Source organism: Mus caroli, chromosome 13, assembly GCF_900094665.2.
Source record: "Mus caroli chromosome 13, CAROLI_EIJ_v1.1, whole genome shotgun sequence".
Classification (NCBI taxonomy): domain Eukaryota; kingdom Metazoa; phylum Chordata; class Mammalia; order Rodentia; family Muridae; genus Mus; species Mus caroli.
This window is the reverse complement of record NC_034582.1, coordinates 43,951,901-43,969,264: the sequence shown is the minus strand read 5'-3', so window position 1 is coordinate 43,969,264 and position 17,364 is coordinate 43,951,901.

The window sequence follows — 17,364 nt, the reverse complement described above, 5'->3', positions numbered from 1 at the left end:
TGTGTATATGTGTGTGTGGTGTATGTATATATATGTGTGTGTGTGGTGTGTATGTATATATGTGTGTGTGGTGTGTGTGTGTGTGTATGGTATGGTGTGTGCATGTGCTGTGTGTATATGTGTGTGTGTGTGTGTGGTGTATGTATATATGTGTGTGTGTGGTATGTGTATATATATGTGTGTGTATGGATGTGTGCACATGATTGTACATATGCATATGGAGGCCACAGGTCAATGTCAGTGACTTCTGCAGCTTCTTTACCTTATTTTTTGAGACAGAGTCTCTTGCCAACCTGACTCAGCTAGGCTAGCTGTCCAATGAGCTCCAGGGACTTCTTTGTCTCTGCCCCCTGTATTTATATTATACACTGTGTATAATACAGAGTGAGGAACCGTAGTATTTGTATTGCTAGAGTAACAGACTGTACCAGGATGCGTTTTACATTCATATGCAATTTTAAAAGGTTTATTTGATTATTTATGTGTTTGTGCATATGCAGGAGAGCACCCAAGAAGCCAAAAGAGGGCGTTGGATGCCCTGGTGCTGGAACTAAAGGCAGCTGTGAGCTGCCTTGTGAGGCTGCAGTGAACAGAACGTGATCTTTGGGAGAATAAAACATTTTCTTAACTACTGAGTACCTCTCCAGCCCCAAATATAAATTTTCTTTTAACAAAACCACACATGCACAGCATCCTTTTGCTTTACTAATGTATAATGTATGCACAATAAAAAACAGTGTGTGAAGTGTGGACACTGGTAAGTTTTTATGCCAGCTCTGTTGGCTTGGGGGGAATGGCTCAGTGGGTAGTGTACCTGCTACTCAAGCATGAGATATGAGTTCAGGTCCCTAGCACCCAGGTGACAGAAACTGGGTGCAGTGGATGAGTCTTTAATCTTGTGCAGAGGGTGAGGGTAGGAGTGGCAGAGAGAGGGCGGTAGATAGATCCTTAGGGCTGAGTGGCTAGCTGGGCTAGTAGCAACAGCAAGCTCCAGGCACAGTGAAAGACCCTGTCTCAAAAAGCAGAGTGGAGAGCCATAAGGAAGACACTTAATATTGACTTCCAGCCTCCACATGAGCACACATGAGTGACTGCACACACACACACACACACACACACACACACACACACACACACACCACAACATGTAACTGCTGGATCCCTGATCATTTGTCTCAGGGCGTCCACCCTTTGAACATGAGTACATGACACTGTTCATCTACAAATGTACTGAGCCACCTTTAGAGCTACCCTGGGAGGTCTGCAGTCCTTGGGTCACAGGTTGGATATGCCTGGATTTTAGTTCTTGAAGGAATTATCAAACCATTTTCTGCAATGCTGAGGCAGGCACTTCCTGCCACCAGGACTCCAGCTTCCCTATGCCCAGCACTGCTCATTAGAGCCATCTAGTGAGCCTGAAGTACTCACACCCGCTCTGACTCAGTCTTCTTAGAAGAACACACATTTTCATGTCTTATCAACCATTCCCGTATTCTCCTAGGGGAAGTGTCTGTTCAGGTCGTTTCCCTATTACTAAACTGAGTCTTTTTTTTTTTTTCCTTAATTGAGATGTGGGAATTATATGTAGAAAACGCTGGATATTAAATCCTTATCAACTCTGACCTGCAGGTACCTTTGTCAGCTCTGGCTTGGATTTCTCTCTTCAGTTCTTTCTCGTTGTTGCTTGAGACAAGATCTCATAGAGCCCAGGTTGGCATCAAACTCATTTCGTATTCAAAGCTGGCCTTGAACTCTTAATCCTCCTGCCTCCACCTCCCAAGTGCTAAGATTAGAGGCATCTGCCAGCACATCTAACCCTCACCTCTGGAAAAGCAACAGGTGCTCTTAGCTGCTGAGCCATCTCTCTATCCCAAATCAATTTTTAATAAACTTTGTGTGTGCGTGTGTGTGTGTGTGTGTGTGTGTGTGTGTGTGAGATCAAGCACATCCTCATCCATTTGCACATGTATAGCCCAGCATCAACTGTGAAGAAAAACATTTTTTCCTCTATTGCATTATCTCATTAATCTTGTCATAAAGCAGTTGACTGTAAGTCTGTCCAGGCAGCCTAGTCTAGCTGGTAAGCTGCAGGTTCAGCGAGACCAGCATCAACCTCTGGTTTACGCATGCGCACACACTATTCCTCTTCTAATTCCTGACTCTAGTCACTGTGACGTGTGCTGGAGCTCCCACACAGTGCCCATTTCCTCAGTTCCCACCCATGCCCTTTCTGTGCTAGTATAATCTAATGTATTACACTCTTGGGGCCAGTAAAAATTCCGCACATATATGTTGTTTCCTATGTTTTCTCTTTAAACATATTAAGAGAAAAAATTCATGTGATTTATTATGGTTTTATAAAAATATCCTTGGATAATATTAAATTTTAAAAGATTTTAATTTTGTGTGTGTGTGTTTCACCTGCATGAGTCTCTGTACCATGTTTGTGGAGTGCCCAAGGAGACCAGAAGAGCTCATGGGATCCCCTGGAACTGGAGTTACAGACAGTGTGTAACTTCTGTCCCATCAGGGTATCACCCTGGGTACACACAGTGACACTTGTGCATCCAGGGCTCTCTAGACTGTTTTTTTTTTTTTTTAAATCTCTCTACTAAGCCATCCTTTCTATTCAACTACCACTCCCCATCCTGCAGGCTCCGTTCATTATCAACTGATTGTTTTATTGTTTCTGACAATGCCCTGGAACTGAAATTTCTGAGCAGTCTTATCCCATTAAATTGGGAAAGGGATAAATTTTTGAGGCCAGTTTGTGAGTTTCACTCTGTGCCCAGGGGAGGGAGAGGGGGAGGAGGAGTTCTTCTATGCTATCCCTTTTCTTGGTTCTTTCAGGCAAATTGGAGGGCCTATGCGTTGGCTTCTTTTTCTTAATTAAAAGGAAACTGCCTTTCAAAGCACGTGTGGATTTAACCTTCTCCGTAGTCTCTCAAAAGATAGCTGTTTTTCTGTAGAGTGCCTGCCTGCCCCCTCCTCTCAGTGTATGTGTCTATGCATTTGTATGTGTGTGGGGTCAGTGGGTATGGTCCAGGTAGAGGCTGACCTCGGCTTTTCCTCAAATACTCTCTATTGTAAATATTGAGACACGGTCTCCTGCTGATCCTGGAGTCACTGTGCAGCTAGTCTGGCTAGCCCTCTTGCTTCAGGAATCCCTTATTTCTGCTCCCCACATTCTGTGCTTACAGGTGGACTGCCATACCCTCTCCACTCTTACATGGGCCCTGCACATCCACGTTCTAGGCCTCAATCTTGCAAAGAGAGTGCTTTGTGCACTGAGCCCTCTCCCCAGCCCTGGTGTTCTCTTCTTAGGGTTTTTTTTTTCCCCTTCGAAAAAGTCTCTATGCAATGCATAGAGTCGAGGCTCTAGTGTTCCTGTCTTTACATTTTGGGGTGCAGAAAGTCTTCCTCAGTCTGATTGTGGTCCCAGTATTCTTTCTTGGTACAGTGTCCTGGAGCAGAGCCTCTGTCCTATGGAGTTGGCAGAATACAGGAGCTACTGGACTCTCTCCCCTGGACTTATTAGAACATGCCCAACCTGCTGGTAACCTGTTCTCACCAGTAAGGCACAGTTTGCCCCCACTGACCCAGAATGGAAAAAAGAGAGACAATCCCTATTTGGACCATCATCTTGGTCCATTTTATGTTGCTGTCCTAGGCTAGGTATTTTGCAAAGTAGGGTGGTTTGTTGGTTATGTTGTTGTTGTTGTTGTTGTTGTTGTTGTTGTTGTTGTTATTGTTGTTTTGGCTCATAGATCTAGAAGGTCAGGGGCATTTTCTCAGTTCTGGGGCTGGGACCCATGGCATTGTGAAATGGCAGAGTTTGTAAGAAAGGGAGGCAGAGGTCACAAGGAAAGACAGGATGCAAGAGACAGGAGGAAGGCAGCGGCAGCACTAGGCACTTATCAAAACGGCATTTAGACTTCCCACAAGAATAAGAATGTCCTGTTAAGAAATCACTAATCCCTCTTAAAGACCTAATGACTCCCCACTAAGCCCATCTCCTAAAGCTTCTGCCAGCTCCAGGGGCGGGGGAGACCCTGCTCAAAGCTACTGGCTCTTGTCATTCTCACTACATCGGACTTGTATTATGCTTCCTTGAATAGATCTCTCATCTAATGTATACCCTGAGGACAATTTCCAGAGACTTCTCATTGTCGAGATTTTAATAGCAGCTTCCAGCTTTGCTTTTTTTTTTTTTTTTTCTTTCCCTCCTGGGAGAGTAGGTCTGCAAAGATCCTCATGTTGACATACCTCCGTACGTCTTATCAAAGGGTTGAATTGTCTTCTGAGGTCTCTGTACCAACTGGCTACATTCCCTCCAGGACTGGCTTTTCCACACCCCCACAAGTTTTTCATATGCTTCCATTTTAGCAGGGCCAATAAGGATATAGTATTGTGCTTTTCATTTGTGTGCCCTGGTGACTCAGTGATAGTTGGTTGTCTCTTCATGTGCCTGTTCCCGTCTATCAGTATTCATTGGTGAAGGGCTTGTTCAAAACCTAGCCCATAAATTATACATGTGTTCATATTATGTTTAAATTATACATATGTTCATAGTTTGTTTTTTTTTTTCATTTTGGGTGCACACATGCTATAGTGTGCATGTGAAAAACAGGCCAACTTGAAGGAATTGGTTCTTATCTCCCACCACGTGTATCTCAGGGACTGAACTCAGTCAGGCTAGGGGACAAGCAAGCACTTTTGCCTGCCGAGCTATCTTTCCAGCCCATGCCCATTCTTAAAGTGGATTCCTCCACCCCTGAGTTTTGAGAGATGTCCTATAAATACTTTTCTCCTGTTAGTGGTTTCGTACTTACACTTTATTAATACGGCTTGCTGCAAAGTAGAAGCTTCTAATTTTGTAGTTAAACTTATCCGTTTGTTAGGGTGTTGCTGGTACTTTAAGCACTGGAGCTGATTAAACAGTGCCCAAGTCAAAATCAAGGTCTTTTTGTCTTGTCTAGAAGAAGACATATGTTTTATAGTTTTGGTTTCTTCTGGGGTGGGGTGGCAGCGACATCACTATGATATTCCCCTGAGCAGCTTAAAACCAAACAGAAAGTAATAGGTTTCAACCTTAACAGCTAAGCCACTACTACACCAACAGGCAAATGACTTCTGGGACGTGTATACTTAGTGTGACATGCAGACTCTTGGACTGAGAAGGGTTATGGGTGACAGTTTTCTCCTAGCAACCCGTAAAGCACCTTATGATACTTCAAACACCACCAGTACAAAGAGCTTGGTCCCAGCCTGATTTCTCCATGTCCCGCAACTAGAATATGTGATCTCATCAGCCATAAAGGCATACTGTCTAGTTGGGCTATGCAGCCAACAGTGGTTTCAATCGCCTGTGTTGTATGTGGAAGTGGGAATAGGGCAGGAACTTCCTTGGCCAGCAATTTGTACTCCGAAGGCCACCTGTCACCTTTCCCACTAAGTGCAAATTGATCTTAGGATACAGCATCTCAGAGAATTAAAAAAAAAAATAGTTGGCAAAGTCCAATTCAGCACATAAATAATCCATCACTGGTACCAGCTATCCTGTCAGTAGAGTAATGTTGAATATAATAGCGTAATGGGGCGTGTCCCCCATTTAGCCCTTCGTGATCCATAGTCATCTGACCTCCTCGTGATGATGCCCAGATATCTTGGAAAGGCCTTGGGCTGGGTGAGTGATCATGGTTTTACCTCATTCACTCAACTGGGTACCACTCTTCCTATAACAAAGTTCACTTCATTTGGTAACTGATCCTGCAAGCCAAATAAGTCAATGAGGCACAGGGGCTTCCCACAGTGTTCCCCGTTCTCCAGGGTAGAAGCCTTATCTGCATGGATGATGCTCAGAACCCAGTGACAGAGATACCTAGGGTTCTGGGGATAATGAGGAGCAACAGGAAGCATAGGTGCTGTCAGTCATGCTGAAGTGGTGGGGAGGGCACACCTTTGTTCATGCATGAGGGACCTGTGAGTATGTGCATGTGTGTACGTATAATGCTCCTGTTCTTGTGGATGTGCACATGTGTGCATGCAAGTAGGTGTGCATATTTACATGCGTGTGTGTGTGGAGACCAGAGGTGTCCTCAACTACTCTCTACCTTGTTTTCTTAAATTTTTTTTATTAATTCTTTGACAATTTTATACAGTTTATTTTTATTATACTTGTTCCCCCTTGTCGGCTCTTTGCTGGCAGGTAGCTGCAAGGAGAGAAGCCTGGACCCACCGGGTCTCTATGGGGCTGAGTGGAATGGTGAGCATTGGTGACTGGAGAAGAGCCACACTGGGCTCGGAGTCTTGCTGGAGCAGGAACTCGCTTTAATGTATCAGTCTTTCGATTTTATGGAGCAGATGACGAGGGGTATGGGATGATCTGGTGGGGCCTATCAGATTATTCTGGGTCAGCAGTTGCTGGGCAGACAAGAGTTCAACCAGGTCATGTAGGTTGTGCTGTGTCACTCCACAGTGGAAATGACCAGGACAGGTCACAAAACTTAAGCCTGGTTCAAGCTGTTTCTCCAGGCCCAGGATAGGGCCCAACACTCCCTTCTTCCAACTCCTCCCAGATTCTTCTCTCCACCTCCATACCTACCCAATTTTGTATTCTCTCTCTCTCTCATTTTTATTTATTTATTTATTATATGTAAGTACACTGTAGCTGTCTTCAGACACTCCAGAAGAGGGAGTCAGATCTCATTACGGATGGTTGTGAACCACCATGTGGTTGCTGGGATTTGAACTCTGGACCTTCGGAAGAGCAGTCGGGTGCTCTTACCCACTGAACCATCTCACCAGTCCCTCTCTCATTTTTAATCCTTAGAGTTTTATGGACACAGTATTAAACTGACTTCTAATGACATCACTTCACACATAGACTAGTGACATTCTGAACCCTCGTTAGAGAGACTTCTTCTATCAGTAGATAGTGATTGACACAGAGACCCATGACTGGTCAAAGTGCAGAGGTCGAGAGACTGTGGAATGCTTGCCTAAGTGGGACGTCTACGTCACAGTCCCTTGAGTCCAATTTGTGCAGCTCAGACAGTCTTGGGTGTGGGATATCCCCTAGACTATGGCTGACCTACCAGGGGTTACACTTGTAAGTAGAACTGACTCTCCCTCTCCCTGCCACTATCACTGAGCAAAACTTCTTAGCTATGGGTGGCACTTTTGTCGGCTTGAGCTTATGCAGATCTCATGTAAGCTACCGCACACATTGTAAGGAGTTGTGTGCATTTGCTCCGTTGGGGCCAGAAAACACGGTTCACATCAGAGTCATCTACCACCACTGGCTCTTATAACCATTCTGTCCCTGCTTCCATTATGGTCTCTGTCCCTTGCTAGCAGGGGCTATGATAGAGAGGTCCCACGTAGAGCTGATCACTCCACAGTCTCTGCATGTTGTGGATCTCGGTGTGAGCCACCATCGACTACAGAAGGAAGCTTCTTTGCTGAGAGTTGAGTGGTACACTAATCTATGGGTATAGTGATAAGTCCTTAGCGGTCATTTTAATGCTACTTCTATTTAGCAGAATAATAGCAATAGGTCGTCCCCTAGGGCCTATGACCTGTCTAATTACAAGTCTTGGTCTGATAATAGTAAGGCAAGAGAAGGCTTTCCTCTTGTGGAGCAGACCGTACAGTCAATCAGAAATTGGTTGGTTATGTCCATGACACCTGTACCACCATTGCACATATGCCGAGGGCATATTTTACCAGACCAGTTATTATTGTGGCTTGCAGAATTCACAGCTGGGTATGATTGGTAATTATTTTCCCCTCTCTGGTAGAGTGAATGAACAGTGCAGTATGAAAGCCGAGCAGAAGAGATGAAGTTTCCAGGCCAGGGACAGCTTGATATCTCTGTGTTCTGTAACTCGGGTGTGTCACGTCTTCAGCAATAGTGTCCAAGTTCTGGAGGGTCACCAAGGAAATAGCCTATCATGTTCAGGGATCTATGGAACCCCACTAAGCAACAACTACAAAAATCAATAACCCATTCCTAGAACTGAGCTTTTAATTTGCTAACCTGTTATGTCTATTGTGGGCACTGTCATCCTATTGTAGGGTAATAATGTTAAGCTTTTTGTATATGTATATGTAGATATATGTATTTTAGGAAATTTCTATACCAGTGGCTTTTATACAACTTTTTCAAAAGGTCTTTAGTGTTAGCTACCCTCCCCATGTCTCCTCTTCTACCTTCCTCTCCCACTCACCAAATATCTCTATCTCCATGTATTTATATATCTATCTATGCATCTATCACACACACACACATACACACACATATGTATATATATATATATATATATATATATATATATATATATATATTCTTACCACATAACTCTACCTGGCCAGGATCTCAATATGTAGATGAGGTTAGCCTGGAACTTATAAATATCCACCCGCCTCTGCCTCCTGAGTGCTGGGTTTAAAGGCATTCACCACCATGTCCAGTTCTCTTCTTTGAGACAAGATCTCTCCCTGAACCTGTAGCCCTGTTCTTAAAGTATCCAGCCCTTTGTATGCCTCACCTGCATCCAACACCAGCTGCCCCAACTGGTCTCCATTTCGGTCCTGGGATCCACCCTCCCTGTCAATTAAAGGCTGTGCTTTGGGACGGTCATCTTACAGTCATTTAGAGCACTGGCTTTATCCACCCCTGTGATGTATTCCCGAGTCCCTGAGTGGAGGTCTATATTCTACCTTGCCCTCTTCCCTTTTTTCTCCAGGATCCGGAGATTCCAAGCCCTCCCGCACAAGCCTCCACCTCTACAGTCAGCCTTGAATCCTCAGGATTATCATCGCTCGACTTAGGGACTCAGCCGCAGCTCTCAACACTGAAGTGATGGTCTTCAACTCCGCTCATTCACAGCAACCTACACCATTCACCACGTGCGCCATTAAAACCAAGCAAGACTTTATAAACTTGGGCTTAATGTTAAGTCCATAAGAAAATCTCTGTAATTTCCTGCTGGGCAATGGGGTTGCTGTCTGGTTCCTACAGGCCATAATTTTAAGGGGAGAGAAATGTTCCCCACCACACGAATGATGGGAAGTCAGTAGTTACTGTTCTGGGCAGCTGTTGACACTGAGACATGGCACGGTGCAGACTCCCACCTACCTCAGCTAAATGGTATCTTTATGAGATCAGTGAGTTCTGGCCTCAGTGAAGGGTGGCAAAGATAAACGAATAAACAGATAAATAAACTTTCAAAGTCTAAGCATAATTGGAAAACTGACCTTTGGAAAAATATTTTCGCACCCAGTTCCCAAGCTGAGGGAAAACGTGTGCTTGGCGCAAAGAGGAGCACCCACTGAAGAATACCTAGGAGCACCGCGGGCAGGAAGATTACTTGCTGGGCTCTCGGGGAGTCCTAGAATTACAGGAAGGGCTGAAGATACACTGACCCTGAGATAGGAAGACCAGAGTAATGCAGACATTCTGGGTCTCCTCCTGGCAATGGGCACTCAAGCAGACATAAGGGGCCAGGCCTGGCCTTGCAGAGCATACACTCTGAGAAACAGCCTGAAGAGACTGCATACCCTGGGCCATCTCTGCTTTCCATGAGGCACCCAAAAGGCCACACTGAATGCCACTAGAGGCTAGAGGACTCGGCTGATAAACTTCTTGCTGCATCGGCGTGATAACCTGAGTTCATAGCGACCTTAAACATCCACGGAGATGGCGGCTAAGGCAGTGTGAGTCTGTAACTCCAAAGCTGGCCAAGACTGGAGGATCCAGAGGGCTTGCTGAACACGCAGTGCAGCTGAGACAGCAAGCTTCAGGCTCAGCAAGAGACAGACCCTGTCTTAAAGCATCTTAAGGTGGAGGGTCTGCGAGATGGCTCAGCAGGCAAAGGTTGCCACCAAGCCTGATGACTTGAGTTTAGTCTCGGGGTCCTACAGGACCAAAGACTCCTGCAAATGATACAGGAGATGAATCTGCTGTCTGTTGGGGTCCTGGTTCCCCTGGGGACTTGTCTCTCCAGCCTTTCCAGGACCTTCAGCCTGTATGCTATAATGGGGCACAGCAGTGGCACCTTTGCGACTCTGGCTTTTGTGGTGCCTGGAACAAGAGAGAAGCAGCTATACAGCAGGTTCCCAACTCTTTCTGCTCCCTATCTCTGCCTCAGGCTCTCAAACTCTGGGAACCTGCCTGGTTGGCTGAGCTGGGGGCTGGGGGTTGGGGATTGGGGGTTGGAGGAAGGGTGGTCGCCCACCTCATGATGAAAGTACTGTCATCACTTTGTATTCAGATGGGGAAACTGAGGCACACTAAGTCAAGTCAGATGCACAGGGTGTTCCTTCCAAGCTTGGGAAACTAAGGAGAGGGGCCCTTGGGTGGGTTTCTCACCTCCGTCCTTCTTAGAAAAGGAACAGTTACTAATTACCACTCACTAATTACTGCTCAGGCAATTTCCATAATCGTCTCAAGGGGGAGGGGAAAAAAAAACCCATGATGAGCTAAGTCGTGAGCGAAAACAGCCCCAGGAAGCCAAGCCAACGGAGCATGTGACCACCCTTGGGAGCCCTGGAATGTCTGCATCAGCCTACCCCCTCCCCAGCCCACAGAAAGGGAAACTGAGGCCCGCCAGGCTGGGTGTTAGACCTCACACACACACAGAAGGCCGGTGTGCGACCCAGAAGGCCGCGCTCCCAGTGAAGACCTTGGTACCCTCGAATCCATCAGGCCTTTCGCCCTGGAGAACCCTCCCGAGGCAGCGCACGCTTCCTTGAAGCTAATTGCCTTAGTTTGAGGTAATATTCGTCACAGAAACACCAGCAGTAACCTTTGGTCTTGGCAAATTCTCCCCTCAATCACATAACGTAAACAGCGATAAAGAGGGCTTTTTAAGGCTTTCTTCATAATACGTTACACATGCATTTGTTACCGAATCTGGGCTCTCCAAGCCCTGAAACCTGAGCTCAGTGGGGCGGTGAGCCGGCTGGGCCCCCGTGCTGGGGTCAGGGTCCCCCCAACCAGGACCACGCTGCCCCTCCCCCTCCCGGGCCTGCTCTCTCTTTTCTCCCCACCCCTCCTTGCACTGGCTCCTTTGTTTCTCTCTCTCTCTCTCACTCTCCTTCTCGCTTTTACTCTCTGGACCTGTTTTTCTTCTCCTTTGTTACCTTGTCTCGGTTTCTGTCTCTGAGGTTGCTCTCCTGGTCCATTCTGACTGGCTCTCTGCCTCCCTGCACACCAGCCTCCAGTTCTCCTCAGACACAGGCCAAGTAGGTACCCAATCCCGACTCTTTCCTTCTGCCTCAAACTAGTTGGTATTTACTCTGCCCAGCCTGGAGTAAAACACTGGAGAATGAGCAAAGGCAGATACGGGGAAGAGAGGAAGTACCAGGTTCAGGAGGGGTGGGAGAAATCATGGAGGGCTGCATGGCAGCAGTGTCTTAGGAGCAATGTTGGAGAAGAGCAATGGGAACTGGCCACATGAGAATGTGAGGTAAGGGTATGGATTCCAGGCTCAGCAGAGAGCCCATGCGAGAGCAGGATCAGGTAGCTGGGAAGAGTTGTTGGCCTGTGTGGGCAGACTCCCCAGGGCCTGGTGCTGGTGCTAGAAGCAAGACCTGGTACAGACACTTGCTGTGGGGGCAGATTTGTTAGTGGCTGTAGATGGAAGGGACTGACAAGTGGCTAGTCCAAGAGTCCTGGGTCAAGCATCACCCCAGGGACTGCAAAGAAGGTCCTTGTCCTGTCCACAAGGTTGCCTGTGAGCCTCGTGGGAATAACTTTCAAAGCCAGGCCAACTGTCCCGTGACTTGTGGGTGTGGCCGCGAGGTTTGAAGCTGGATGACCAGGAATGTTGACGGATGCTATGCAGTACCCTCCCTGGCAGGTAGGGGTCTCACTTCCTAAAGATATCTGGTGACTGGGGAAACTGAGGAAGCAAGGTTCAGTATGCAGGGCCAGGGACATGCCTGCCCTCCTGGGCCCAGACAGGCCTGGTTCCAGAGAGACTCAGGAAAGTGACTGGCTGAGTCCTGTCAGTAGCTCCTTGGGTATGAGTGATACTCAGACACACCATGGAGTGAACGGTATGAGCTGCCGAGCCAGTGGGAGACAGGGAGAGGCAGAGGGAGATGCTGTGGGAGATGGAGGCTGAGGCAGGGATTCGGGAGAATCTTCTGTATACTCTAGATGAGCCACACAGGGCATAGACGGGGTGGATCGCAGAAGGCCCAGCTCACACAGGGCATAGAAGGGATAGCTCGGGGAAGGCCCAGCTACCTTCAAAGCTTGCTTCCGGAGAACCAGCAGGTCGGGCTGCCAATGTCCACCCTACTCCCAGGCCGCAGAAAGATCCAATCCTTCCCCCTTCTTGCCCTTATCCAAGATAGCTTTCTGTCTCTTTGTCCAGCAAGCCCTCAGCCAACCCTAGGTAATAAAAGCAACCTACCCTTCAGGACCCAGAGCCTGAGTTTCACTCCAGGTCTTACCCGAGACTCTCCCTGGCCTCTCTCTTTGCAGAACTGTCCAATGTCACCTTTCTGGGGTGTCCTATCCCATGACCCTAATGTTTCTAGTCATCTCCCACTCTTTCTCTGCACCTGAGTGGGCTCCCGACCTGGGCGTTGCCTGCCCAGCCCTATCTCTGGGATACTGTGGGTGGGGTGAGAGCCCCTGATTCCCAGGTAACCCTGTCATTCCTCAGACCCTTCTGGGACCTTCACACATGGAGGGGTTGAGTGGTGGGTTGTTAGGTTATGAGCAGGGGTGACATACAGAAGTCAGCCTCAGAAGCCAGCCTCTGTGGTAAGGCTAGCCACACTCAGGGACGAATACCCACAGGCTAATGGCTAGGTCAAGGCTACAGACCTCCGAATCTTTTCTATCTCGCTGGAATTCAGAGAGCAGGTCTCTCCTGCAGACTCTGTCCTGTACACTGGCCACACCTGGGATCCACCCTTCACTGAGCCCGTGTGGCCTGGTGCTGTTCTAATATTGAGAAAATTGAAAATTGAAGCAATTTATTGTAAAAGGCCATTTCCCGTCAGCAGTCACTTTGGTGAGACCAAGACAAAGCTGAAAGTGATTGCCTGGGGAACCAGGCCCAGAAAGGGGCCCCCTTTACACAGCTTACCAGTTCCTGAATCCCCACCCCCATACCAGCAAGGACTGCCTACAGCTGCTCCCCTCCTATGGAGGCCATGGCCTCAGTGCATCTCCACCAACCTCTGGTCTCCAAACTCCTCCCTCCAATCCTGCATCTATCTCCCCTCTACATGTTGGGGTGGGGTTGAGGTGCATACTCCAAACACTCGGGCAAGTCAGAGATGGATGTTTGCAACAAATCTATCCACTGCCAATCTCTGCCTGCCCATGTGTACCCTTGTGAATCTGGATCCATTGATTATCTTCTAGACATTGACTCCTCTGAGCAGGGGCCATCTTTCTCCCAAAGATCCTTGGTTTCATTCTGTAGGATGGCGATTAACTTGCCCTAGGCAGTCCAGGAGAATCTGAAAGATGAAGGTGGCAGTTCCACATAGGTGAGCCACACGATGATGCATAGTGCAGATAAAGGTGACAGAAATAAATTGTGTTCATATGTGCTTGTGCCATACATATGTATGTAGTGTGTAGGCATGTGCATTGTATGTGTGTATACTGTGTGCACATGTATGAATGTACAGCCTGTGTAACTGCATCTGTGTGTCTGTTATGTATGCATCTAGGTTGTACATCTATGAATATGTATATGTACACATATACATATGTCAAAGGCCATTTCCTACTTGTATGTAAGTAGGTATCGTGAGTATACAGATGTGTATTATGTGTATGCTGTGTTTCTGTGTCTGTTATGTGGAGGGCATATATATATGTATATATATGTATATGTATATACACACATATACATATGTGTGTATGTATATGTATATTTATCTGTACATTAATGAAGGCATATAAACATGTGTGATATGTATACATTATATATATGCATATATTATGTATATGGTCATGTGATATGCAATATGTATATGTGTGTGAAAACTGACTGCCTGTGTATATCATGGGAAGTATGTATTGTGTGGCATACATGTGCTGTGTGTTGATATGCATGTGTGTATGTGAGTATGTATGTCTTGCATTTGTGTGTATGTGTGTGGGAGCAGGTTATGCTCATGTCTATGTGTGTACAATGCTCCAGGTAAGGACAATAGATAAGGCAAGTATGCAGATGAAAACCCTGCCCCAAACCTGTGAACCACTGTCACCATGGGGCATGAAGGTGACACAATGGCACCCATTTCCTGAGGCTTCCAGAAGGTTCTGCTATGCAAGGGCCCAGCACATGCTTGTAGAGTAGCTACAAGGAGAACATCAGACACCTAGAACTCTTGGAACTTCCACTCATGAGCAACATTGTTCAAAGAAAGAATTCACAGGAATGAGAACTGGGCACTGCTAACTCTATCTAAGGCTGCTTGTGTCCCCTGTGTGGTCAGCAGGGACTCCTAGAGAGCCATGGGGACAAAACCGCCTTTGCACAATAGTTCCTCCTCTATTATAGCCCTGGAAGTAGCCAGAGCTGATTGTGGGAGCCCTGTCCGCTGGAGTGGCCTGGGCAAGGGGTACTGTGTCAGCCACAGGGCTGGCAGCAGGGCCCTTGTCCAGATTTCTTATGCCCACTCCCACATCCCCACTGTCCATTATCACCTACGTCTGGATAAAGGGGCATCTGGGCCTCAGACACCATGATGCTCCCCACTGTGTGTGCTCCCTGCCCAGGAAGACAAGGTCAGAAGGAAGACATAGTTCAAGGTGACAAGGTCCAAGACTCATGGCCATGTCACAACTAAGTAAGGCTGAGAGGGTTAATCTTAAGAGATAGGAGGATAACAAAAATCTCATAGCTTACATACACACACACACCTCACTCAAACACATATGTACACACACACATATAACACACCATATATATCATATAAGCACATATAACACTCATACACTGTCTTAATGAAGGTTTTCATTGCTGTGAACAGACACCATGACCAAGGCAACTCTTAGAAAGGACAACATTTAATTGGGGCTGGCTTACTGGTTCTGAGATTCAGTCCTTTATCATCATGGCAGGAAGGGTGGCAATGTACACGCAGGCATGTGGTTGGAGGAGCTGAGAGATCTACATCTTGATCTGAAGGCTGCTAGGAGAAGCATCTAGAGGGAAGGACTCAAAGTCCACCCCCACAGTGACACACTTCCTCCAACAAGGCCACACCTCCTAATAGTGCCACTCCCTGGGCCAAGCATATGCAAACCACTGCATATACAAATACTCCATAACATATATATACTGCATACAACATGCACATCTACCGTGTATACACAGCACCTCCAACATGCACACACTTTTGGGCTCTCATCCTGTCTCAGGCCCACTGACTGGTCCTTAGCACACAGCCCTGGGTTCATTGGCTGAGGGATGAATCTGGAGAGTGGTTACTCACTGAGCTACCCCATTACTGAGCCCTGGTGTCTCTCACCCTCTGCTCCGACAGCTTTAGAAGCCAGCTCTCCTACCCACTTCTTTCCCAGGGGTGAACACAAACGCAGAGGCAGAGGTGGAGCTGCAGCAGGCGGCTGGGGGAGAGCTCCATCCGAAGCCTCACAGATGGTCTCCCTTGCTCTGCTTTCTAGGCTGGCCACTGCGAAAGGTTCCACACCTGCCTCAGCACGCTGTTGCTGCAGACTTTAGGCTTTTAGAGATGGAATTTTACTAAGTAGCCCAGTATGATCTCAAACTTGTAATCCCCCTGCCTCAGCTTCCCACGTGCTGAGAGCTTAGATCTATGCCAACATCCCTGGCTTCCTTGGGTGCTTTTACTTACTGCTCCCCTTAGAATCTGCTCCCCCAAGATGCTACCCTCAGACCCTGTCCCCCAGTGCACTGGGATACTAGAACCCCAGAGCTCCATCCTTCCAGCCAGGTATTCTGAGATGAGACCGTCTAATGAATCACTTGTGGCCAACACTCAGCCACGTACGAGGTGCCTAAGTCACCCAATTCAGACATGTCTCAGTGGCCTTTATTGACCAAATACAGAAAAGCACTTGTTCTAAAATAGAGCAGACCCAACAAATCCTACTAGCTCTACCTTCCAGTGCCAACTGTCACCACATTCTCAGGTGAGCTCTGCAGACCTGCTTGTTTCCTCTCCTTCCATCTGTCTGTCTGTCTGTCTCAGGTATGTGTCACTATGCTTGGCTTCCAAGCAGGTGCTGGGACTCAAGCTAGGTCGTCTCATTTGAGGGTCCTTGGCAGAACATGACGGGAGCTGTCGATGCAAAGGATGGAGAATCTCCCAGAATACAGCAGGCTGTGCTGGTCCTTGCCTGTGACAGTCAGTCAGGAACACATCAGTCCTCACTTTGCATGAGCACATGGTATGTTCCATAGGAGGTTTGGTGGCAACTGAGTAACCAGCTTCACGTCTGCCAGGGGTTTCTTGGCTTTTTTTGTGCCTTCTCCCGAGTCACTTCTACACTGGCTCTGCTTGAGATCTGTGACTGTCCTTACGTCTGTGTGACTCTGAAGCGAGTCAGGACCCTGCTGGCTAGAGAGCTAAGTAAGTGCTGGCGTTCAGTGGGATGGCAGAAGGGAAGGGCTGCTTGCAGAGATGAGACTGCTTGTGGCTTCTCAAGACAGGAACAAAGCTAGTGTGTCCTGGACAGGAGGCTGGAAAGAGGGGGCAGAGAGTGATGAGGACAGGGACAGGCACTGGGGTGCCCAGAGCTGCACCAGCAGGAGCTAGAGAGATGGCTCAGTCAGTAAAGCACTCGTCTTCCAAGTTCGAGGGACAGAGTTCCAGCTCCAGAATTCACAGCTTGAAGGCTGTGGTGACAGACCTGTAAATCCAGTGCAGGAAAGGATCCCTGGAGCACGCTGGACAGCCAGCCAAGCCTACTTGACAAGTAGAGAGAGACAGCATTTCTGAAGATGACACCCTAGGTTTGTCCTCTGGCTGCCGTGTGTACCCATATGCTCACATACAGGAACTTGCACATATATTAAAAGGAAAGAAACAGCAGAGGCCTTGTGGTGGCTTTGGGGACCCTCTTGTCCTGTGCTGGGCATGTCTTGGAGAGAAACACACACACACACACACACACACACATATTAAAAAACAACCAAGGGGCTGGAGCGATGACTCGATCAGTAAAGTTCATGCTATGCAAGCATGAGGACCTAGCTTGAGTCCCAGCACTTGCGTGAAAGCCAAGCATGGTGACACATACCTGAAACAGACAGACAGACAGACAGACAGACAGATGGGAGGAGAGGAGACAAGCAGGTCTACAGAGCTCACTGGACTAGCTAATTAGTGAAC